The 24,570-nt window shown below is 50.6% G+C and overlaps 1 pseudogene; it reads right to left on the bottom strand.

Moving 5' to 3' along the window:
- Positions 1 to 5,774: 5,774 nt before the first annotated feature.
- LOC149356658 (uncharacterized) lies at positions 5,775 to 23,645 on the bottom strand (annotated as a pseudogene).
- Positions 23,646 to 24,570: the final 925 nt, after the last annotated feature.

Here is a 24,570-nt window from a genome sequence, read left to right as displayed (position 1 = left end):
GCTTATCTTGCCTTGGTTTGGGAGCAGACAGGTTGACAGCTCGGCCGCACTGACTCACGGACGCATAGCTCGGGTGCACCGACGCTGTTGCGCTTCTGTGTTGAGTTGCAGCCGGAGCAAATGCCGCACAAGCTGCGTCGCTCGGAACACACTTATATAAATCTGGCAAGGACACAGAGGAGCAGCGATCAAATTGCAGCACAGCTCAACCCAACAAAGAAACGCGAGGCACAAAAACGCTTCGCTGTAGTCTTCGCTGACGTGGTCAGCGCAGCTACTGTGTCGAGAAGCCGATCAAAGAGCGACGAGAGCGCCCCAGCACAGCGGTACAGGCAAGGACGACATCCGCGGCGTCGGATTGCAAACTTAAAAAAAGTAATCTAGTAACGTTGATTATAGGCAAAGTACGAATGCGGCCCTACTGCCGAGAATACTGCCGCATAGTGGTGACTGCAGTCCGGAGAGCACGAATACAGCGAAAATGGCTTCTAAATCAAACTCTTTATTTGGGCTGACTTGCGCCCACATTGAACTGGATCACTTGGCGGCGGCGTAGCCATGAGCGTGCTCCGCGGTCGTCGAACAGAATGCCTGCCGCTCTCGGCCGTTTTCATTTTAAAGCTGGTAGCGAACTTTCGAGGTAAAGCGTGGAAAGCTGCTAGACGATTCTAAAACAAATTAGAACTGGCTCCACCTAGATGCGATCAATCGAGATACATCTGGGCACGTTTTGCATCACAAATAAAGCGATAAAGCGGCGTGCCGGAGGCTTTGAGGAGTGAACACACAAACACTACAAAGATTCGCGGCAGTATAATGACGACGAGGAAGCTGACCTGCGACTAGTTGCCGTCAACACTTTAACAAGGATTAGTTATATCTTGTTTTTAAAGCAGCTAATTGGCGGCACTTGCATTGGCGGCACTTGAGGAAAATTAAATATGACCGCTCTTGAGGGGTCAGAAATCGCCTTGACATGCTAAATTCTGAAAAAGCTAACAGGCCTAACGTCATTTTGTAATAAATAACTGCCAGTTTCGTTGGACTTCGTATTTATGGCTGTAAACCAAGACCTCTGCTTACTAAAACCCCATATATAGCGAACGCAATTAGCGCGAACGTCAGGTCCGCTATAACTGAACTCGACTTAGTTCACATGTCCAGGACGAGACCACAGCTTTACGGCATTCTGTGCCCGCTCCAATGCTCACCTGGACTATATGAACACGGGTGGCACACTTAAGTGCCAGCTGCTGTACCCGCACTTGGCATACGCCCGAGAGCTACAAGAGTGCATCATCTTTCGTGAGCGCATGACCGCAGCAGTTCAGGCTCGCTCAGAAAAACCTAGTTCAGAAACCAAAGAAATGTTTAGCAGCCTCGGAAGGGAATAGCAGTTTACAACTGGTAGCTAGGTGCTCGAAGTGGTAAGGAAATACGTCTACTTGGGGCAGGTGTTTACCGCAGATCAGGTCCAAGACAGTGAAATCACTAGAAGATTAAGAATGGGATGGAATACGTTTGGCAGGTTCTATCAGATCATGGATGGCTCTTTACCAATATCCATCAACGAAGAAGCATATAACAGCTGTATCAGGTATAGGGCAAAAACGTGGAGGCTGACGGAGAGGGTTCAGCTTAAGGACAGCGCAGCAATTTACGGGAAGAAAAATGATAGGTGTGACGGTAAGAGATAGCAAGGGGACAGCGTGGGTCAGGGATCAAGCACAGGTTAAACGCCTACTTGACCGAAAGTTTACTTACACTCGGAGATGGGGGTTTATTGAAGGCACTGGGACCTCAGGAGCAGGGCAGCAACAGTCTGTGGCCAAGCCAAGGCGAGCACACAGCACGCGCAGCGATGGCAATGCAGCCGCTAAAGAGAACGGTCGTCTTCGTCTTTACAGCGCTAATTTTGCGCTCGATATATTGTGCATGTTATGAAAAATAATTATTTTTAATATTAGGTTCTGTGAAGCATCTAGTATTTCAGTTTCAACGTTCAAAAACCTCTGTAGCAGACGACGCAGTTCCCTAGCGGTGTGTTGGACAACTAACCTTCCAGGCAGGGAATGACGCAGCATTGAGACTCCGGCACCGCCGGCTCACCGGTTTTAGGGTTTCCCAAGTGAGTGAGCGCCCCTTGTAGGCCCTCTTTCTGACGTGTTTCTGGATGTTTTCGCCGCCAAGCTTGATGGTCTCTGAGAAAAATTAACTGCTGCTATCATGTCAATGCAGCGCGTGGGCAATGTTGTACGTGGCAACAGAAAGGAATGCGAGGAACGCGGAAAGCACCAGTGTGTCCTTTCGGCTACTGCCCTTTACGCCCGACCTCGAAAGTTGGTGTCAACTGTCTGGAGTACAGGTTTTAACGTAAATTCCACTTTCTTTTTTCGAAAAAGATAACAATGGTGGGCGACTGACGCTTCTCCCTCGCTCTAATCCCTTTTGTGGGCAGGGCTTTGTAAATCGACCTTTCGCGGGTCTACATCATCAGAGCACGTACGTGTTTCTGGTCCGACTGCTCAAGCATTCCACGTACCGAGTAGGCTTAATTCGCAGAAGAAAGGCTGCGAGGCGTCTCTAATAGGGAGAATAAAGACGACGGGGGAGCACTGGTCACAAGCTAGCTTAGCCGGTTCAGGAGCTAAAGTGCACGGCTTTGCTCATCGAAACACGCCCTTTTGACGTCACGTTGTTTACAGCAGGCAGAAGTCTAAGGAGAGGTATACTTCGTCTGAAAAGGAATAAACATGCACACGTTTATTCCTAGTTCAGCTCTATCCTGTGCGCAATAATACCGTCGTGCACCGAGTGTATCTGCTGCCGCGAACATTCGCAGCACGGGCAGGTAATCCTGGAAAGCCTGACGGGCGTGACTGAAAACGATTAATTTCTTGCTGCCTCCCGCCGTTCATACTTGAGGTCGAATACCGGAAGCTTCAGTGCTACCATCCGGCGTGTTTCCACGACCTCACAGACCTGGACCATAAGTTATTTGAATGATAATATTTTCAGACGACGACAACACGTAATTTTGCTTATATATTCTGCAATATTACTCAGTCGATACATACACACTGCCTACCGTCAGTTTGCATGGTGAGCGTATTGTCGACTGATGACCGGCAGCCACGTCGTTCTGTCCAGATATGTGGTTGAGAAGATAAAAAAAACTTTTTCGACCCTGCTGCACACGGGCGTTAAGTGAATCCGGGTAAATAGAGAAATCAGCCCGCCATCGGCACCGCATTCATACCACGGTCTTCAAAGAGAAAAAAAAATATGTATTTTTTATAACACAAATTTTGCTCCTTCTAATATTCGTTTGCTTTACACTGCACTCAATTATCTTCCTCTTTTACATCCAGCTGTTTTTTTAATTACCTCGCGTTCATTTCACCTGCTCGAAATTCATTGCGCAGGCAGCAACACCTTCCGACGGGGGAGAAAAATGAGAAGGGAAAGGTGAAGGCAGGTTTTTTTTTTATAAAGACAATAACTATACTGCATGCATAGCACAGCGCACATGCGTGTTTGCGCGTGTGCCTCCTCAAAAACGCCGTCTTGATAATACAAGCTCTTTTTCTACTTGGCCTCCATTTGAATATGCCTCCTTCCTTCGCGATGTCCGAGCTTTCCACAAGGTCTAATCGAATACTGCCAGGCAAACATCCCGGCGCGATCATCTTCGCTGAAGTTGCGAGGGAAGTCTTCTAGTCTACCATAGCAAATAAAACACGCTTAAACCTTTTTCTGCGGCGTTTCATCCAATTTAAGATGCATGGAATGTGATTTTCTATGTTTTTTTAATATATAATCAGTATATATAACCAGATATATTGTCACGGGTCGCTCAAAAGACGCGGGTCGTGGGGACACTGTAGGAGCAGGCCCACAGGAGAGCAGGCGCCAGAGACAGTCCAAGCGGTCGCGGCCGGGCTCACTAGTGATTCCCTCCGCGCTTCTTCCTGTTTGCCGGCGATCGGCACCTCGCTGGGTGAAGATCACGTTGAGTGGAAAATCACAAATAACACACATGACACTGCTCCCCTCCCGAAAGGCGCATCGTCCCGATGCACAGCGAGGAAAAATTAAAGCTGAAAAACGTATTAACCGCGAACAGTTAGGCGACGTGCTCCGTGCGGTCACTGTACACTTTGAGGCGAGTGACGTGCACAACTTCAGAGGCAGGCGGACGGCGGGACGCCCGCGTTACGATCGGCAGAACTTCGTAATTTAACTCGCCTACACGGCGAATCACCTCGTACTGGCCAAAGTATCTTTTCAAGCAGCTTCTCGCTAAGACCACGGCGTCGAATTGGAGTCCACACCCACACGCGATCACCAGGATTGAATTGAACATCACGGTGGCATTGGTTGTATCGGCGAGCATCGACTTGCTGGCGGGCTTGGATGCGAAGACGGGCCAAATGTCGGGCTTCTTCCGTATGTTGGGCGACGAGTTGAGCATCGGCGTGAGTGTAGACGTCTTGCTGGTGGGGCAGCATAGCGTCGAGCATGGTAGTGACTTTCCTGCCATGCACCAGTCGAAATGGTGAAAATCTGGTAGTTTCTTGAACCGCGGTGTTATACGCAAAAGTGACATACGGTAACACTTCGTCCCAGGTTCGGTGTTGGATGTCGACATACATTGAGAGCATGTCAGCCAAGGTCTTGTTAAGGCGCTCGGTCAGCCCGCTTGTTTGTGGGTGGTATGCGGTAGTCTTGCGGTGGGCGGTGTGGCTTAAGCTCAGTATCTGTGACAGAAGTTCGGACTAAATGCGGCACCACGATCAGTGATAAAGACCTATGGGGCACCGTGTCGAAGAACAACTGACTCGACGAAAAACTTTGCCACATCCGAAGCCTTTGATGACGGCAGAGCGCGTGATTCGGCATACCGCGTTAGGTAGTCCGTCGCAACAACGATCCAGCGGTTCCCCGATTGCGACTTAGGAAAAGGTAGTAGGTCCATACCAATCTGCTGGAACGGTCTGAGCGGTGGTATGATAGGGTGAAGGAGTCCCGCAGGCTTCACGGGTGGGGTCTTGCGCCGTTGACACTCGCGGCAGGTCCTGGAGTAATGGCGAACGGTCTTGTCGAGTTGTCGCCAATAGTATTTAGAACGTATTCGTGCGAGCGTTCGACTGAACCCCAAATGTCCTGAGGAGGGGTCATCATGAGACGCTTCTATAATTTCGTCGCGTGGATCTGTGGGCACAACCAAAAGCCATGACCTCGGGCTCAGGGCAAAGTTCTTATAAAGAACGTTGTCTCGAAGGCATAAATTAGGCAGTACGCGTACAAAAGGACGTGTAACTACGCTTCCTTGACCCTCCAAATGTGAAATCACGTTGCGAAGTTCGGGGTCGAGTTGCTGCCGTGCCGCCATATCTACAGGGCTTGGAGTTGCTAGGAAGATGTCATAGTCGTCCGTATCAGCAGGTGCGGATTCGACGGGAGCGCGGGGCAGGCAGTCAGCATCAGTGTGTCGACGACCAGATTTAAAGACGATCGTAGCGTCGAATTCTTGGAGTCTTAGTGCCCACCATGCAAGTTGACCTGCAAAGTCCCTTACATTGGTCAACCAACACAAAGAGTGATGGTCTGTGACCACCTGGAAGGGGCGTCCATACAGATAGGGTCGAACTTTGTGATCGCCCAAATTACTTCGAGAGATTCTTTTTCGGTGGTCGAGTAATTGGTTTCTACCTTCTACAAAACACGACTGGCGCATGCGATGACACGCTCGGCGCCGTTCTGATGCTGAATCAAGACAGCCCGAGGCTCGTGTTACTAGCGTCAGTGTGTACCTCAATCACGGCGTCCTGATCAAAATGGCCTAGTACAGGGAAAGTCTGCAGGCGCCGTTTTAGATGGTCAAACGCAACCTGCTCTTCATCAGACCACTGGAAGTGGACGGACTCTTTCGTGAGGCGAGTAAGCGGCGCGGCGATGTCCGAAAAGTTGGGAACAAAGCGTCTGTAGTAAGCGCAGAGGCCCAGGAATCTCCGCACGGCGTTCTTGCCAGACGGCGTCGGGAAGGAAGTGACGGCCACTGTTTTATCGGGATCAGGACGGACGCCCTCGTGACTTACGACGTGACCCAGAAACTTCAGTTCGCAATGGGCAAACTGGCGCTTCGTAAGCTTGAGGGTGAGGCCGGCGTTTCTGATAGCCTGCAGGATCGCTCTTAGGCGGACCAGATGTTCATGAAACGTGCTTGAAAAAATGACTACATCATCACGGTAGAGAAGGCATGTTTGCCATTTGAGGCCGGCGAGCACGGTGTCCATATCGCTCTGGAAGGTCGCAGGAGCTGTACAGAGACCGAAGGGCATCACCTTGAACTCATACAGTCCATCCGGTTTGACGAAAGCAGTCTTCTGTCTGTCGCGCTCATCCACTTCTATCTGCCAATACCCGCTTTTAAGGTCGGTGGACGAAAAGTAACGGGCATGGCGCAGGCGATCAAGAGCGTCATCTATGCGCGGAAGTGGATATACGTCCTTCTTCGTGACTCTGTCGAGGCGCCGGTAGTCAACACAAAAGCGAAGGGTGCCGTCTTTTTTCTTCACCAGCACCACCGGAGCAGCCCATGGGCTGTGAGGTGGTTGAATAATGTCATCGGCCAACATTTGGCGCACTTGATGTTGTATGGTTTCACGTTCTTTTAAAGAAACCCGATAAGGCGACTGACGAACAGGATGGACAGCGTCGTCGGTAATTATCCTTAGCTTTGCTATTGGCGTCTGGCAAACCCGTGGTGACGTAGGAAAGCAGTCGTTGAACTCACCCAGCTGAGCGACGAGCTCGTCTCTCTCCTGAGCAGAGAGTTGTGGTGCAATACTGACACCTGAAGGCGGCACCGAGTGCTGGGGAGAGGGCGGACAGGAAGGAGCCGCAGACAGGATCTCAGCGTTGATAGGGGCGCTGAGGCGCTCGATAAGGCCGATTATTGTGCCCTTGGTGAGGTGCTGCGGAGCGCTGCAAAAGTTCGTGACGAGGACTTGGGCGCAACCAGAGTGAAGGCGTGTGACCACTTTAGCAACACCAACACCCCTGTCAAGAAGCAGCTACGCATTACCCTCAAGAAGAACTTCGCCAGAGGCAACCGGTGCGGACTCGACCAACAGAAACATGCTCGAGTCAAGCGGCAAAGTCACGTGGTCCGCTAAGATGCGCGCCTCGGAGAACGTCGGCTCGGAGCTCGGCGGGTCAAGGCAAGGTCCACGAAGGGTGAGGCGGCAGTTGGTGAGGTCGATAACAGCGCCCAACTAGGTCAGAAAATCCATACCGAGAATAATATCTCTCGAGCAGCGCTGCAAGACGACGAAGGTAATGGGGCACGTGAGACCGTTAATCTCAACACGAGAAGTGCAGCGGCCGACCGGGGTAAGGAGGTGGCCTCCGGCGGTTCGGATTTGTGGGCCATCCCAGTGCGTGAGTACCTTGCGAAGGCGGCGGGACAGCTCCCCACTCACAACGGAATAGTCGACGCCGGTGTCTACGAGGGCGGTCGTGGCGTGGTTTTCGATAAGGACATCAAGTTTATTGTACACCGGGCGAGCAGAGGCGGCTATAGGACCGGTGGAAAGGTCGTCGGTCGGTGAGGGGGAGCGGGACGTCGTACGTGGAGGCTCTTTTACAGATCTTTGGTCGGCAACGCCACCTCCAGGCGTCGCCCGGCTTAGTTTTCCCGACGAGGAGAAAGGCTACCGTGGCGGTCGCACAGAGGGGAATCGAGGCGGCGCGGCGGCGGCGAGCGAAACGCATGACGAGAAGGCCGCTCAGGTGGTGGGGAATGGCGCAGAAATTCGTCAATTTCCCGAGGCTGTTCGCCGTACTTGGGGCGGGGCGCATCTCGTCGGAATCCGCGAAGACCGAACTCACGATAAGAGCAGCAGCGATAGATGTGACCGGCTTCCCCGCAGTGGAAACATAGCGGACGGTCATTGGTAGTACTCCACGCGCCGGCCTTGCTTGGTCCGCGCTGGTGGAGACGAGGGGTGGAGACAGGCGCAGGAGGTGACAGGGGATGCAGAGGGGGGGGGGGACGGGTGGTTGACCGGTGGCGGCGACGAGCGACGGACGACGGAGGCGTACGTCACGGCGGGCTGTGCTGGAGGAGAGGTGACGGCACAGCGAGGTAAAAGTGCACGTTGCACTTCTCGGACTACCTCCGTGAGGGGGGATGAAGAGGAGCAAGCGGCGAGTGGCAGACACTTCCGGAGTTCCTCCCTAACAACTGCGCGGATGACCTCGCGTAGGTGCATATCGTCGACGGGTTATTCTCCCTACAATTGCCTATGCCGCCCCAGCTTGGTGGTTTCATTGCCCCCTTTCTCGGCTAAGAGATCGTGTTTTATCGCTTCAACGAATTCCCCTTCTGGCTCTTACTGGTGCCTATCATACTACGCGAACCGCTGCTCTTCATGTTATTGCAAACGAGCTGCCTATCTATCTGGACCAGTTATGCGCAGAGTTTATGCTTTTCACGTTACGTCAATCCGTAGTGTACGGCAATACTTTTTATGATCCCTCTCACATTCAACCTTTATTTGATCCCTGGTCAGACCATCCCTCATTAAAATCAAAATTTTCTTTTGTTCAACTTAGTTCTCAAGAAGCTGTATTCTTTTCTTGTCAACGTGCCATGCATATTTACACTGATGGGTCTCTCACTCCTCGCTCAGCTGGTGCAGCATTTGTTGTTCTTAGCTCTACACAAAATATTGTCCATGTACATCGTCTGTCTTTAGAACCACCCTCTAGCGCCTATGCCGCTGAGCTTTTAGCCTTTCATTCTGCTGTTGTTTATGCTATTCACAACCCTCCCTCTACGCCTGTTCATTTTTACACTGATTCTCTATCTCTGCTTTCTGCGCTGTCTTCAGTTACTTCTTACAATCCGACTATTATTGCAATTAAGAAAGATCTCTATCGTTTGTCTTCTTTAGCCCCATTTCTTTTATTTCATATCCGGGGTCATTCTGGAATTTTTGGAAACGAGTTAGCTGACCAAGCTGCTGGTAGTGCCGGCCAGTTTGGAAGTTTACATATTTCTACCCTTTCACGCCGTTGCGTTCGTTCCCGTTTGCACCATTCTTCACTTCTTTTATGGAGCATTTTTCTGGCGCGAGAATAATGGTGGCACTGAACTATTCAACTGGATCCCTGATACACTTAACATTCCCCTTATTCGTCTACCCAGGAATCCTCTAATAACTTTACTTACTGGGCATGGTAGATTTCCGTTCTATTTTAAAAGATTTGGCCTGTCTCCGTCTTCAACTTGTTCCTGTGGATTGTTATGTGAAAATATCCGTCATTACTTCCGGGACTGTTCCGTTACTGCTTCGTTAGTTTCTCGTTTAAAATCTCTTTGCTCATTGGACATCACACCATCTGTTTACCCCTTCCTTCTCCGAAACCCTGCTGCTTGTGCTCTTCTCCTTCAAATGGTTCACCTCATAAGTAGTACAATTCCAAATTATTCACGCTGATTTCTCTCTTTCTTCTAATCTCTCTTCCCCAAGCTTTGCACAGCGGAGCGCCCCGTGCTCGTTTATAGAGCATAGGTGGCTTTGTCGTGGCGTGACTGTGACTGTGACTGCGTCCTTGACTGTGTGACTGCGACTCTGTTTTGACTGCGTGACTGTGACTGTGTCCTTGACTGAGTGACTGTGACTTCTGGTTTTTCTTTTGTCTTGATTATGTTTTTATTTTTCTGATTTTTATTTTGTGGCCGGCGCTCAGTGCTTTCTTTGACTTTTACGGTGACAATGACTTTGCAGTGACTTGGGTTTTTTTTTATTACTATTTTATTTTTATTTATTCCGCGGACTGCCCGCTGTGCTTTGGCTATCTGCCTGCGTCTAACTTATTATGACGAGACTTTTGTTTTCTTTTCTTATGAGTTTTTTTTAATGCTCTGTTTTTCGCTTAATTTTTTTTCTTCTTTGGAACATTTAGTTATTTTTCATTTATTTTGAATTGGCGTTAAGCCTGGCAAAGCATTGCTGGTCCAGGCATCCTCTCTCTTTCTTTTATGTTTTTTTACCTCTTTTTTGAGAGGACCATTAAAAGGGTTAAAAGGGTAAGCCGCCGGGTGGTCAGCGCAAAGACTGGAAGCAGTAGAAACTCCAGCAAGCCGACGGTAATGATCTGCTCTGGCTGCCAGGGCGCGCTCGATGTTAGTCGCCTCGGATATAAAGCCGGCCACGGTTGTGGGAGGATTCCGAATGAGACCGCCGAAAACGTCGGACTTTACTCCTCGCATAAGAATGCGCACCTTCTTGTCCTCTGTGGCTCGGGGATCGGCTTGGGCGCTAAGCCGCAAAACATCTTTGACGAAACTAGTGATGGTTTCATCGGGGCCCTGGAACCTGGTTTGGAGGAGGTCCTCTGCGCTGACGACGATGCTCGTTAGCAAAAGTGACTCGCAGTTGTGCCTTGCAAGTGTACCACGACGTAAGGGTGTTCTCGTGGTTCTCATACCAGTGAGGGGCAGTGCCCTCAAGGCAGAAATACAAGTTCTGCAGGCAATGTGCAGTCCAGCCGTTGTGGCGGACCACGCGTTCATAGTGCTGAAGCCAATCGTCGATGTCTTCGGAGGCTTCGCCACGGAACGAGAGAGCTGAACGAGGAGCGACAGGGAGGTAAACCACGGCAGGCACGGGCGAAGAATCCGTCTGCTGGCCTTGGCTCACGGTAGATCGAGCCTTGTGCACTGCCGGTACGGACCTTGTGGTAAGGTGCGGCAAGAGGCCGAATTCGGGGCCGAGTCCTTGAATTCGCCGGCTGGCACGTATCTCGGCCTCCTCTGCAGAGGGGCGGCGGCCGGGGCTAGGAATGGGACTGTGCGAAGCGGGAGGTAGGGGATGACGTCGCATAAGACGGCACCTCCACCAGAATGTCACCGGTCGCTCAAAAGACGCGGGTCGTGGGGACACTGGAAGACCAGGACCACAGGAGAGCAGGCGCGATAGACAGTCCAAGCGGTCGCGGCCGGGCTCACGAGCGATTCCCTCCGCGCTTCTTCCTCTTTGCCGGCGATCGGCTCCCCGCTGGCTGAAGGTCACGTTGAGTGGAAAATCACAAATAACACACATGACAATATTACCAGTTTTACTGAGCAAAGTGCTGCACGCGCTACCGTTACGTGCGCTTCGCACGAGCCGCATCGACCAGACGCTCCGAACCTGCCCGGACTCCCGTCTCAAACAGGCATCACTTCCGGCGGGCAGTAATGGCGTCCATTTTTCTAGTTTGGGTATTGCAAGCTGATTTTCGTGTGCCCTTGCCACCTTAACTGCTGGAAACTGGAACGCAATGTTTTGTGGGCGGTTCAGGCGCAGTCAAAAACAGGTCCCCATTGAACTCAAATAGCATACTGGCCCCCACTCCTGCCTATTGGTTGCACAAAATAAGCGCATTCGCGGCAGTGAGGCCATTTTAAAGCCCGAAAAACGGCTGAGAATAATCAATGTTAACGCCCAAATCATTGTAAATAACACAGACGAATTTGAAATTTTACTGCTCGAATACGATCCCCACGTATCCGTTATATCAGAAATTTGGCTGCACAATGATATAAGCGATGACGCCGTTTTTCCACCCTTACACAAGGTATTCAGGAAAGACAGGCCCCAAGAGGCGGCGGCGTAGCTGTTAATATCAAAAGCAAAATTGATTCCGCTTTAATCGAAGGCGTTCCTTGTCTTGAATGCCTGTGTCTTAAGTTGTCATGCTGGGGATATAGTTTCATTTTTTGTGCGCTTTATACGCCCCCTGGCATCAAAGATGGTTACCTAGATAAATTACAAAATATACCGAGATTAAAATATTGCTGATCGGCGATATGAATCTTCTAGGTGTTGTCTGGGATAGCCTTGAATGTAGAGGATCTAGGAAACTTTTGAATGTCGTCTACAATATTATGTTCACACATGACTTGACCCAGATAGTACGCCAGTGAACTCGTGAAAGCCGCAGTTGCGATTCCATATTATATTTGGCATTTGTACCTCGCGCTCTATTGTCTGCACTGTATCCGTTGAGCAAGGGCTTCCTGACCATCACCTTATGAGCATTTCTTACCGTTTCACGCGCGACGCGCACGCAAACAGCACTAAGTACGCACATTCAAAGATTGCACACATGCTGATGACGCCCTCATAATACAGCACTTAGAAACATGCCTAATAACGGACACATGAGCACTTTGGAACAAATTCAAGGAAATCTGTCATTACTGTGTACATAATTTTGTGTCTACAAAGCAAAAGCAAAAATGTCCGTAAACAAAGGCCTTGGAGGAATTTGAACATTTTTCACCATAAGCGCAAAATAAAAAGGCTGAAAGAAAACGCGAGCAGCCCGATCTGATCTCGGAACTTAAAGGTGCACTCGCTAGCGCGGTACACAGATCCAAAGAAGCGAATTTTATTACATACGAAGGTATGATTTCAATGCTTCTCAACTAGAAAGCTAAAACATCGTTCGGACCTGACAATATCCCAAACATTTTTCTCTATAGATAGGCCAATCTGTTGCCAAGTTTCCTGTTATTATGTTTCGCACCTCTTTGCTATGGAAGTGCCCAGTGATTAGATGACAGCCCGAATAGTGCCCATTTTTAAACAAGGTGACCAACTCATATTAAAACAACTATCACCCTATATCATTACTTTCGTCCTGTTGCAACTTAATGGAACATGTTATCGCCACTCGAATTAACGAATTTTTAGAGTACAACTCGCTACTAACAAATTACGAGCACGGTTTCCTTAAAGGCTACTCTAGCGCTACGCAGCTGGTATCCGCATTTCATTCCTTTGTACCGGTTCTGGACAATAATAGTCAGATTGACGCAATCTTTCTACATTTCAGCAAGGCATTTGACATAGTTCCCCACAGCGGTCTAGTATTAAAACTAGATTACATTCGCCTCCCGAATATTCTCATTTTTTGGATTAGGGATTATTTAAATAACCGAAAACAGTACGTCGCTCATGGTGGAAAACAATCCGGCTGTCTTCCTTTCACGTCTGGTGTGTCCCAAGGAAGCGTCCTGGGGCCTTTACTGTTTTTACTGTACATTAACGGTAGAGAGAGAGAGAGATAACTTTTATTTTTCAGCTCAAGACCGAGCCTTCTTAGTTGCCCGCTTGGTGGGCGCTATTTATCGGCGGTGGCAGAGTAGGGCCACGTGTCCCTTGGATGCGTCGGATCTGGGCGGCGAGGAGCGGTCAGAGGGTGGGCTGCAGAGAGGTTGGTGGAGCGGTCCATGGGACCCACGTAAGGTGAAAGGGGGGAGGCAAGGTATGCGAGGAAGGTATGGTGGGAGAGTTAGTTGCGCGGGGGCATAACCAATATGTATGAATGTTGGAGGGATGCTCTCCGCACACGAGAGAGGCGGGTTTGCCCGGTTTATGAAGGATATAGTGGAAATACAGTTCGCAGGGAAGGGAGTTAGTCTGTGCCTGTCGAATTAGAGTGGCGTCAGCACGGCAAAGGAAATGGGAGGGTGACGGAAGGGTTCGTCGCATGTGCCGCAAATTGCGAAGGTGTTCGCGGCGGTCCTGTCGGTGTGTAGCGCGGTCAGCCTTGGGATTATAATGGGCTGGCCAGGCAGTCGGAGGGCCCGGTGGTATTTTTTCACGGGCCAGAGCATGAGCAAGCTCATTCTCCGGTATACCTTGATGACCAGGAATCTATTCAAGGCGGACATGGAGCGTAGGGTGGGCTGTTAGGTATTGCAGCAAAGTCTCTAGGATATGGGGAGGGAGTTTTTGAGATTCGAATGAGCGTATGACAGCCTGAGAGTCTGCACGTATGGTGATGGTGGAGGACAGGTGGTCGTGAAGCGTAATCGCCTCTGCTATGGCCAGAGTTTCTGCGTCGGTTGAGGAGGGCACTCCTGTGTGGAGATGTGTGGAGGTGCTTCGAGGGCCGACTACTGCAGTAACTACTTGGTGCTCGAGGATATGGGCATCGGTATAGTAAGTGTCGTGGCCCAGTACGGGTAAATGGTTCGCCAGTGCTTCACGCCGCCCGGGATTTATCGTTGGAGACATGTGGTGTGGAATGGGTTTTACAGTAAGACGCGGGAGGCTTTTCCACGGGGGAGCAGATGGTTGAAGCGGGGGTAGTTGGGAAATGGTGTGTCCGAAAATGCTGAGGAGGTCCCTGCCTTGCTCGGAGGTAGAGAGACGGTGTATCTGAGTTTGGTGGTGTGCTGCTGCGCGTTCTTCGAGGGAGTAGAAAATGGCGGCGTCTGCGATCAGAGCATTTGCGGCATAGATGGGAACTCCCATGGCTAATCGAGTGAAGCGACGCAGAGAGGCTTCCAGTTTGCTTACTTGAGAGGATGTGAGGCGTTCATAGGGGTAGGCGTACACATTAACGGTATTATCAATAAAGTTTTGCCTGGCGTTTAGATAATATTATATGCCGATGATTGTGTGTTATTTCGCGAAAGCTCGAATGCTCAACATCAAATAGACCTGAATGATAGTCTCACTAACATATTGAACTGGTGCAGTCGTTGGGGAACGGCTTTAAGTCCGAACTAGACTGTTTCTCTCTGCATCACTCCTAAAAAAATTCAGGGGGCACTTTGACTGTCTAAAGTGGGTAGAGGCGGAAGCGTTTTCCGCACCACCTTCGCTGTTTCTGTGGCACCAGTGGCGTCACATATAATTGAGTACTAATTACTAAGTGATGACAAATCACTAATTAATGGTTAATTACTGATTAATGACTGAATACTAATTAACTGCTAATTAATGAGGCTTAAGCTTCGCCTTTAGGAGTGGAACGTGACAGCGCGTTGTAGCGCTGCCAGGGAGTCCACGGAACACCACCCGTTCAGCGCGATGCCTTGCCCTTTGAACGCAACGCTTTTTGAGGAAAGGAAATGGCGCAGTAATTCTCTGTCATCTCGGTGGACACCTGAACCGCACCGTAGAGAAAGGGAGGAAGTGGGAGTGAAAGAAGATAGGTAAAGAGGAGCCGTAATGAAGAAAATGAAAATTGTATTTGAGGAAAGGAAATTACGCAGTAACTGTCTCACAAAATTCAGCGGGGCACTTTTTTCACCTAAAGTGTGGTCACTGATGCCCCTAAGAGTGGAACGCGACAGCGTCTTGCAACGCTGCCAAGGAGTCCATAGAACGCCATCGCCCATTCGGTTCTACGCCTCGCTCGTCAGTAAATTGGTTTTTGAGGAAAGGAAATGTATCTGTCTCTCATTTGTCGGTGGACACCTAAACCTCGCGGAAAGGGAATGGAGGAGGATGAGAGTGAGTGACGACACCGTATTCACTAGACGCGCCTTTGTTCATTCCAAACCATCGAGCTGGCATGGCGGAGTCGAGTGGAAACTCTTTTTTGATGGTACGCTGGAGCACATCCCAGAGGAACACAGCATCCCAACACTGCAGGAACACATGATCAATTGTTTCTTCTTTTCTGCATATTATACAATGTGTACCCCATGGAACAAAAAAAACCCCTTTCGACCATCCACGGTTTTACAGTGAGAGTTCCCGTATGGAGTTTAAAAAAGAAGGACTTTACACCAGCTGGGGTTGACATTGCTTTCACACGCTTTAAAACGTTCTTCCCAAGGCCTGCTCTGTAAAGAGACCGATATAACGGTACGGGCAGAACTACATCGCAGAGATCTTTATAGAGCTTTTTCCCATTGACTTCGCTCAGATATTCAAGTGAAAACCGTGTTGACAGAAACCTGCACTAAATCACGACTTCACGCAGAAAGCCATGGACGCCGCCAGGCAAACTCCCGACGGGCACAACCATATTAGGCAGTTGCATCCCCAAGCGAAGTTGACAGATAGTACGTAAGAAAGGATGGTTCACATCCCTGAAGAAAAAGAAGCGATTGACCACTTGTCTCAAAAACAAATGCGCCAAACCAAGTCCTCCATTCCGAACTCGCAAAAACAAATTAGTGCGGCTTGTTACTTACCAATAGAAAGTGATGACGGAACCCCTTTTGACTTGATTATGTTAATGTGCTTGCATAGTATTTGGAAATGCAGAATGGCGGTTCGGCACGCTGATCCTGATGTTAGACCTGCACGACTGTATTTTAGAGAAAGCTTCAGAAACTTTTTTGAGGAGCAAAAGTTGCAGGAATGTGTCCCAGAATGGCTGTCACGTTTGGAACCGTTATTGTCGATGAAGGACTTTTAAGTACGTCCGCACAAGGTGTGCGGTCGTTTTTTAACTTAGTTGGTGATTGCGGTTTGTTTTGTATGTACATGTGAATACCGGTAATAAAGAAAAAAAAAAAAGCTGGCATGGCGGAGTGGATAGCATGCTCGTCTCTCACGCCGAAGACCGGGGTTCGATTCATGAGCTCGACCAATTTTTTAATCGGTTTTATTTATTTATATGACCTGACTAGTAAAGCTAATTAGGCTAATTGGGTAATTAAGCAATTAACTAAGCTCAGTCCCACTTAATTGGAGCATCACTATACGATCCCTTCAATTGGTTGCGTGGTTACTGGCCAAAGTACAATTGGCCCCGTTTGAAATTCGCGCACTGTGACGTCACGACCGTTTCCACCAATTGAAAAGCGTGACAGTTTCTGTCGACAACTGCTGCTTACAACGATGAGACATTAAAGGCTTCCGCCTTAAAAGAATTCCATAAAATATGCATATATTCTTGGGTCATCCCCGCTTAAGGAAGCCACTGCGGTCAAGTACTCGGGTGTCACAAGTACTCAAGATCTGTCATGGAAGGCTCACATTGACGAAATCTGTTCAAATGCCTTCAGAAAACTATGTTTCATGCGACACAAACTTCAGAATTGTCCTCCCAACGTAAAGCTTCTTAGTTACCTATCTTTGATCAAGCCAAAACTTAAATACGCATGTGTAGCCTGGGATCCGCATACGACATCTAATATAAAGAAGATTGCGAAAATACAAAAAGAAAAGCTGTTAGGTCTGTGTTTTCCAAATTTTCCAAATCAGATTGACCCTCCGAAATAATACAGGCTCATGGTATCCCACTCCTGGAGTGCCGGCGAGAAAGAACCCGTTTAGATTTCCTTTCCTGTTGCTCAACCGTAAGTTGGGAGTTGAACCGTCATCATATATATTCCCTCGACCCGCAAGAAGCACGCGACACTATCACTCTAGCTTGTTAGCACAGCACTTTCCACGCAAAAATCTGTCCATTTTTTTTCCCGCACAACAGCGCACTGGAACTCTCTGTCACCCACGGACCAACCCTGATTTGTTTAGCACCAGCCACGCTTTGTAACTGAATGCATGTTTTTTTTTTCTTTTTTGTAAACTGCTAGTTGCCATGTGATTTTTCGTGAGTTACTCATTCTGTAAAGCCGCCGTTCTGCTTGGACCTAACCATTGTCTGCCGCATGTAAATAAAGAAATAAATTAATTCGGGGTGTACTATGGAAAAATAACATTTTTACGGTTTGGAAAAGTTTGCTCAAGTAGGCCTTTAACGACAACCTAGTCGAAATCAAGGTGAATAAATGTACTTGGGCACAGCATGTAATGCGAATTTAAGATAACCGATGGTCCGTAAGGGTAACAGACTAGATTCCAGAGTAAGGGAGCATGGCAGGGGGCAGAAAAAAGTTAGGTGGGCTTATAGCTCCCGGCGACGCTATAAAGCGCAGGCGCTGAGATCGGCGGTACCAGCGCGTGCTAGAGGAAAATAAAGATGGACAGCGCGTGCTCGGAGCGCACGCCCGGCACGGGCAGTTCGGAACTAGAAGCCTGCCACGCTGGTCATCTTGCTATGGTGCTCCGCTGCGACCCCGCAAATCTTCAACAGTGGTGACCCGGCGAACCGTGCCTTCTATCCCAGCGGCGTCTTAGCATGGTGTACTGGCAGGACCCAAGTTTCGACCCGCCGCTCCCAGCGTTCCGGCCTGCTGGCGTCGGCGCGTGGTTCACCCAACTGGAGGCTGCGATGTACTTGAACGGCATCACCATCCAGCCGTTTAAACACGCAGTCCTTTGCGACATCCTCCCGCCCGACCTCCTGCGTCGGTTCACCTACTCTGCCTTCGGCTGCCGGCCATACCATGGGCTGCGCGCGGCCGTCTTGGCTAACTTCGGCGCATACTATGTTCCGCCGCCGCTCTACGACGCAGCGGACCCGCTTTCGGCGCCGCCAGCCTCTGGCCCTGCACCGGCCTCGCTCGCGCCCACTCAGCCTTCATCAGAACCCGGCCCGCCTCAGCAGCCCCTCGCCGCCTCGCCGCCACTCCTGCACAGCGTTCCCAGCCCGGCCGTTCCTCTCGATGCCACACCAGGTGGGATCCGCTAGAGCTTCGCCTAGCGTCCTGTTCCCACTACTATCCTACCCGCGTCTCTAGCCCTGCCTCCTTGCGCTTCAGTGGCGTTGTCGCCAGAGCCTCCTGCAGCCAAGGACGACTCTGCGGCAGCAGCCGTGCCGAGGCTTCCGGCATCCCCATCTACCTCGTCACTACCGCCAACAGCTCTGCAGGCCTCTGCTGTGAGGTTGGAGCTGCCGCCTGCTGATGCTAAAGAGCCCTCGACAAGGACCAAGCCTGCTTGTCACACTACCAGCCCCTCAGAAGGTCCACAGAGCACTAATCGTCATGAGGAGCAGCATGAGAAGGCCAACCCGGTGACAGCAGTAACAGGCATGGCGGTTGCCACCAGCCCCACTTTGCCTGGAAAGGTTCCTGACCCGGGTTCAGCGCTTGCTCTCAAGACCGACCAGTCCACTGATGTGGGCCCTTCTTGCTCCCCGCCGGTGTTTGCATCTTCAAAGTAGCCTGACATGGCTAGCTGGTCCACCACCACATGCCCATTCCCGGTGCGCCCATCTGTCCTTCCTACCGCGAGACGCGCCTGCAAGCCCCATCAGAGCCCTGTCGCTCATAATGCGCAACCCGCACCGCTTACCACGGCTCTCTGGGCATCTGTCAGCTTCGCAAGTGACTATGTCTCCGCGAGAGACGAGACAGCCACCGAAGGTGGTGGCCTGCTTGCGACATGGACGCGTTTGGGCGGGCCCCATCCAGCACTGCCTGCGGCCGGAGCACCAGCGCATCCCGTTCCTTTCGATGCTCACGTGCCGGACTTCTGCCCTACTTCTCCAACTACCACTGCCAGTATCGAAGCGGCCACGGCTTTCCCGCCAGATGGCAGCCGCCCGTTGCTCACTCCGCCTACGTCTGCCTTGCAGTTGCTTCGCCGCCTCGAGCACCATCTACCACACTCTCTGGGGCAACGCACTGCAAATGCTCGCAAGTCTGGGCGCTGGTCTATCTTCAGGCCATCCTCGAGCGCACTGTCAGCCCTACCAGTTGCCGTCAAGACCTGTTTCTGGCCATCCCGTCGACGTTTCTCGGGTGACTTTTCATGTCGGCTGCCCCTTTCATCACCGTCCCCTTTCTGCATCCCTCGCGCGTTGCGAAGCAGCCAGGCTCGACAGCCTGACCTTGGTTCGCCAGCCGGACTGCCTTCCCGGACTACCGACGTACTATCGCGCTCAATATGAGTTGCAACGCGCGGTCATCGACCGGGGTTCGTTCCGTGGTGTGCCTCCTCCAAACAATCGCTCGGAATTCTGGGAGAAACTGCTGTTCCAGGAAACAACAGCACCCCCGGTCAGGAAAAAGTTTCTCCCAGAATTCCGAGCGACTGTTTGGAGGAGGCACATCACGGAGCGAGCCCCGGTCGATGACCGCGCGTTGCAACTCATATTGAGCGCGATAGTACACTGCAGACCCACTTGCAGACCTGCTTGCCGCCGTGGCTACTCTATCTCGCCCCGTCGGCGCGTACATTTCGCAGTTCCGTCTAGGCGGGGGGCCCTATAGCGCCCGGCGACGCTATAAAGCGCAGGCGCTGAGATCGGCGCTACCAGCGCGCGCTAGAGCAAAATAAAGATGGACAGCGCGTGCTCGGAGCGCACGCCCGGCACGGGCTGTTCGCAACTAGGAGCCTGCCACGCTGGTCATCTTGCTCTGGTGCTCCGCTGCGACCCCGCAAATCTTCAACAGGCTGATGAGATTAAGAAATGTCCGCGGGTAGGGTGGGCGCAGCTGGCACAGAGCAGAGTTAATCAGGAAGATATAGTAGAGGCATTTCTCCCGCAGTGACCGTAGTCAGGCTGATGATGATGATTATATAGCGCGATGCTGTTCTATCCTGGAGAAGGTCTCTATTGCATTTTACGTAAAAAACTAAAACGCATAGAAAATATTAATCATTAATATTGTTTCGCGTTGACCAGGTCATCCTCGTCATCATCATCATCATCCTGACTACACCCACGGCAGGGCAAAGGCATCTCCTTTGCCCCTCCAATTAACCCTGTCCTTTGCCAGTTGCGGCCACCATATCCCCACAAACTTCTTAATCTCATCCACCCACCTAACTTTCTGCCGCCCCCTGCTACGCTTGCCTTCTCTTGGAATCCACTCCGTTACACTTAAGGACCAACGGTATTCTTCCCTTCACATTACATTCCCTGCCCAGGCCCATTTCGTCCTCTTTATTTCGACTAGGATGTCATTAACTCGCGTTTCACCCCGCACCCACTCCGTCCGCTTCCGATCTCTTAACGTTACACCTGTCATTTTTCTTTCCATAGCTGCCTGCGTTGTACTTAACTTAACTTGAACCCTCTTTGTTAGCCTCCATGCTTCTGCCCGATAGGTGAGTACCGGTAAGATACAGCTGTTGTATACTTTACTTTTCTCTTGGGGGATATTGGTAAACTGCCATTCATGATCTCAGAGACCCTACCATATGCGCTCCCACCCCTTGTTATTCTTCTAGATATTTTCCTCTCATGATCCGGATAAGCGGCCACTACCTGCCCTAAGTAGACATATTCATTACTACTTCCAGCACCACGCTACCAATTGCGAACTGCTGTTTCCTTGTTAAATGGTTGAACATTACTTTGGTTTTCTGCATGTTAATTTTTAGCCCCACCGTTCTGCTCCGCCTGTCTAAATCATTGATCATGCTTTGCAGTTCATATCCTGAGTGACTTTGCAAGGCAATGTCATCACCAAATCGCAGACTACTTTGATATTATACTGTGGTGTTCTCGGGTCCCGGCAAGTAAGAAGCGATAAGAACACTGCGTAGTACTTTATTTGGCAACAGCTGAGATGCGTTCTCCCGGCGGCGCTCATGCAGGTGCTCGCTTTTGTAGAGCCACGCCTGACGTCACTTGGCGCGTCATCACGCGTCTCACTCGGTCCACACGAAACGCCGGCACGCGTCTCACGCGGCTCGCACAGAACGCCGGCCCGCCTCTCACTCGCCTCGCACAGAGCGCCGGCACGCGTTTCTCTCGGCTCGCACAGAACGCCGGCACGCGTCACTTCCTCCACCGCAATTTGGAGAGTCACAATGGCTTGTACACTGTAAACAAAAATATACCCAAAAGGGAGTAAAAAGGGTGGCGGCCACCCTTTTTACTCAATTTGTGAAAACATTTACTCCATGAGTGGGGAGTAAAAAGGTGGACTGTCCTCCATTTTACTCCCATGGGGGAATAAGGGAGTAAAAATGAGGATTTACCAGAATTTACTCCAGTCTAGAAAGGGAGTTAATTGTGCCAAATACTCCACCAGTACCGAAATGGAGTAAAAACACCAATTTGCGCAATCCGCCCCGCCACCGAGCGTCTCGTCTGCTTCTGGTCAGTCGTCTGATAACTGCGGTGAGTGAAGACCGCTTGGTTACCATCGTCGCCGGATCTCTGCTGACTTCTGCTCCTTCACGGGCGCCTGCCGCGGTACAAGATATCGGCTTGTCGCCGTTTTCCGCTACAGTATGGTACATAATTGAATTGCTCCTGTGAAGCCTCCAGTGCTCTAACCATATCTAACTTTCCTTGGTTTGTGTCGCCACCCCGTTACAGCCCCCGCTTAGGCCTAATTCTCACAGGCTTTTTTCAGTGTGGTCCTCGCAATGTGTTGCATGAACATGGAACTGTGATAGAACATAGTGTCAACACTGAGCTCTTGATTGAGCTCATGAGGCCACATTTTCCTCTGCCATGTTTAAAATCCAAGCCTTAATGACGCGAATATGAAAGCAAGCACTGCCATTCCAAACTACCATCAGGTGTATTTTCATCTTTTCTGCTCTGGTTTTGGGTCAAATATAGCGTGGTGCATGACCGTGAAAACTACCCAGCGTCTCCTTTTCAGTTTTGAACTACTGATTATAAGATTACATCCCTTTATCTACGAACATGGCCAACGAAACGAGCTCGTACAGCAAAAGGAGACGACAAGCAGACGACTCCTGCCGCGTACGCCGCCGCTGGGCTAGCAGACGGCGGAAAGAATGCGTGACGCGGAGTCACATTAGGGCAGCGCAGTTTCCCAAGTTGGGTTGCCGGCGGCCCGCAGAGCTACTGCCCGTTTCCGCCGCTGTCACTGCTGTAAGAGTGAGCCTGAATGAGGATAAATAAACATGACGCCATTTTTGGGCTTCATTTCTGTGGGTAGTAAAAAATTTACTCCCTTTTCACTCAAATAACTCCCTTTATACTCCAAAATAACTCCCTTATATAAGGGTGTAAATAAAAAACACCATACATAGGGAGTAAAAAAAACCTCCTTTTGGGTGTGCGTTAGAGGACAAGCCATTTACACCCTTTTGGGTGTTTTTTTTGCTAACAGTGTATCGGTCAGGTGGCTTCCTGACTCGCTGAGGGTACCGCCTCGTAGGGCTGTTTCCGCTGACCACGGGTGCAGGGCTAGTTGCGCAGACAGCGGTTGATGAGGGTGGTGGACAATCTGAAGGTTCTGGATAACAGATGTCGGTCTCCTCCCCCACCGCAAATGGTGCCGGCGTGTTCGCAGCTGAGGCTCGTGGCAAATGGTCCTTGAGTCGCCTCCACATGCAGGATCCGTGGGGTGTCTGCACCGTGACGTCGTACGACACTGGCCCGGTGCGCTGCACGATAGGTGCTTTGAGCCATCTTGGTCCGCTCCAGAAATTGCGCACCAAAACCTGTTCAGCTTGTGCAAACGGAAAATTTCGTCCCAGTCCAAGCGCAAAGTTTCGAGCCACTCGCGTCCTAGAAGAGCTGGTCCGCCGTAGTCTACGACGTACAACGGAAGGTCACCGACTTGATCCTTGTACCTTACGGCTGCTTTCAATACGCCGCAGGGCAGGATAACTTCTCCTGCGTACGTTTTCAGTCGCAGTTCCGTCGGGTCGAGTCTTAAATGCGGTCTAAGTCTCTCGAACTGCTGTCTTGATATTACAGACACCGTTGCGCCTGTGCCTAACTACATTCACAAAGGTACACCTTGAATTTCGACATCGACGGTGATGGGACGTCGGGCTTTTTGAGACAGCGTCTGGAGGTTTCCCGTGTCGTCACTTTCAAGAGTGCGTATCCACTTCCTTGAACTCGTTGGCTTCTGCTTGCGACCACGGCAGGCATGCTGAACGTGACCTTTCTTGCCGCAGTTCGTGCACTTATCTGCTATGTGCGGACAGGCGCGGGAAAAATGCTTGTCAGAGCCGCAGCGATAATACTCGAAAGAATGCTTTCTTTTGGCTGCGTCTTCAGCGCTCATTTTGTGGAAGTCATCGACAGCTTCTCTAGCGTGCGCTTTCTCAACATTTTTTTTAGCTTCTTCCAAAGCAAGTGCGCACTCAACCGCTTTTTGGAATGTCAGCGTTTTGTCTTCTGCAAATAAGTATCGCTGAATGTCGGTGCGGAATAAACCGCACACAAACCTGTCCCGAAGTGATTCGTCCAAAAACGTGCCGAATTCACAGGTCTGAGCTAGTTTTCTGAGCTCGGCTACGTACAGTGCGATGCTTTCATGTTGGAGCTGACATCTGTGAAATTTTGCTCGCTCTCCGATCACAGACACTCTCGGGGTGAAGTGATTGCGAAGCAAGTCAGCTCCTTGAACGTCTTTTCTGACGGCTTATCTGGTGCGGTCAGAGATTTCAAAAGGCTCTATGACTTCGGCCCAATGACGCTCAGCAAAGCATGCACCTTGAGGTCTTCTGGAACTTTGTTCACTGTGAAAAAGGAAATTAGGCGTTCTTCGTAAGATAGCCACTCACTCACAGTTTCGTCGAAGGCTTCTACTTGACCAATCTGACTGGAGGCTGCCATCTCAGACGTCTTGTCGCCTTTCATCGTAGGTGCGGTTGAATCCAGCGTTGCTCTTCAGACTGTTGCCTCAGTACTCAGTTTGTTCAGCTTCAGCGCTTCTTTTCTGCGTCTTGCCTTGCTTCCACCATCCTCGTCGCCAGTTGTGGTGTTCTCGGGTCCCGGCAAGTAAGAAGCGATAAGAACACTGCATAGTACTTTATTGGGCAACAGCTGAGATGCGTTCTCCCGGCGGCGTTCATGCAGGTGCTCGCTTTTGTAGAGCCACGCCTGACGTCACTTGGCGCGTCATCACGCGTCTCACTCGGTCCACACGAAACGCCGGCACGCGTCTCACGCGGCTCGCACAGAACGCCGGCCTTCTCACTACTCGGCTCGCACAGAACGCCGGCACGCGTCATTTAC

The sequence above is a fragment of the Amblyomma mixtum genome, chromosome 3 (assembly GCF_055824585.1).
Source record: "Amblyomma mixtum isolate Tamu chromosome 3, ASM5582458v1, whole genome shotgun sequence".
Lineage (NCBI taxonomy): Eukaryota > Metazoa > Arthropoda > Arachnida > Ixodida > Ixodidae > Amblyomma > Amblyomma mixtum.
This window is presented reverse-complemented; position numbering and strand designations above follow the sequence as displayed.